Source organism: Cephus cinctus, unplaced genomic scaffold (assembly GCF_000341935.2).
Source record: "Cephus cinctus unplaced genomic scaffold, Ccin1 Ccin1_scaffold0307, whole genome shotgun sequence".
NCBI lineage: Eukaryota > Metazoa > Arthropoda > Insecta > Hymenoptera > Cephidae > Cephus > Cephus cinctus.
The window spans coordinates 696,036-697,663 of record NW_014333010.1 but is presented as its reverse complement, the minus strand read 5'-3'; the positions used below and the strand labels follow the sequence as shown (position 1 = coordinate 697,663).

At 46.8% G+C, this 1,628-nt stretch overlaps 1 protein-coding gene across 3 annotated transcripts in view; it reads right to left on the bottom strand.

The window, feature by feature from the left end:
- Window positions 1–1,628, bottom strand: part of LOC107266339 (semaphorin-5A) — a 44,242-nt gene that overhangs the window by 9,133 nt on the left and 33,481 nt on the right. The gene's annotated exons all lie outside the window — the stretch shown is intronic.

The following is a 1,628-nucleotide window of genomic DNA, read 5'->3' as shown; positions in this document are numbered from 1 at the left end:
CCCCCGGGGGGGGGGGGGGGGTAGCAAGTCGATGGCGTGCAAATCGAGTGCGAATTAAATTGGAATGTAAATTGTGGCGCCGCGCACCCAACTGCCAACTGGGCTATCGAGCGCGGTGAACTCGAGTGCACTTTCTCCACTCTCCGAGAGCCTTTCGATTCGACGTCTCTTGGACGGTAGCCGTTACGCTTATGATTTTCAGCCCCTAACCTGGTATGTCGAAAAAAAAAATAAGCCCGACAGATCAAACGATCTACAAGCTCGGATGTGTCGGGACGCTTGTTCTTTCGCTTGACCGCACAATTGTAACATGGAAACGATAAAGCACCTACGCCAAGTCGATCGCTCACGCATAATTTTGTGTGGATAAAAAAAAAAAATTTGATTAAAACAAAATTTTTTCATCTCTCAATACATAAACATAAATTCTTTTATCTGCCGTAAAACAACAGTACTTGGTTACACCAATCGTTCGATCTGTCTATTGACAGCGAGGCACAGAGATAGTCGAATCTGAGGGGTTCAGAGGGGTTCAAGCGTGGGTCAGCCAAAAATCCACAATGTTAAACTGCTAATAGGATAAGCGGCTGGCAATGTCGCGATCGCGAAAGAAAATCAAGAGCAAATCTTCGGGTCGTTATTTAATCGGCAACCGTGATTCGGTTTGTGGAATAGAAAAATTCAGGGCCGTAAGAACGTGAGAAAGGAGCCCGAAGGGCCCGTTACGAATACGAGTGGGTCGGACTGGGCTGCCCACGTTTTACATGCCGCCAGGCCCCGGCTGCTTTAACGGTAACACGTGCCCGACAGCATATATCCATATATACATATGTGAATACGTGTGAGCTAATGCACGCGCACGTGAATGCACATGGGGACAGGCGCGTGTGCGAGTGACGCCATACATGGCGTGCACGGGCGAAGCTACGTGTGTGATTGCTCGCATGTGAGGAGTGAGCGGTGGGTGGGAGGGAGGGGGGTTCTAAGGGGTACCAGGGGGGAGAAGAAGAAATAGAATACAACCTGATATAAATCGCTAGATCACTTTATGATCTACGATAACGAAGCGCTTCCAGCCGTTCCATAAATTCTCTTGTGCGATCGTGCATTAAAATTATTTTAATTGAATTTTAAGAAAAAACTAACATTCAACGACGATTGATTCTCGATGACAATAGGCAGGTACACGATTAGGTGGAAGACAAAGTTGGGAGGGCGACGATATAATTTTTCATTGTAAATATAAATATGACACGCGCGCCGGTTCGTACTAAACGATGTATCAACACGTGCATTGCGGTTAAGAATAATGATAATGATACTAATGGCTGCGAACGAATATTAATACCTTCTGTCACTATTAGCGCAAATGGCCGTTTACCCATACGTGTGCGAAGGGCTGGTTACCTCGTGAAAAGAAAAAAAGTAAACCACAATTACGTGAGAATTGTCTAACCGTATTCTACGGTTAGGTACGGAGCTCGTAGGAGCATTGAGATTAATGCGTTTAGTAAATCTGATTGGTGCGCAAGGAGAACTGTTGCGTACGCGCGCAGGACTTACTGGCGCCGGTCACAGCATTCTCTATCTATATTCTTGGCGTCCCTTGCGACTACCCCCCCCCCCCC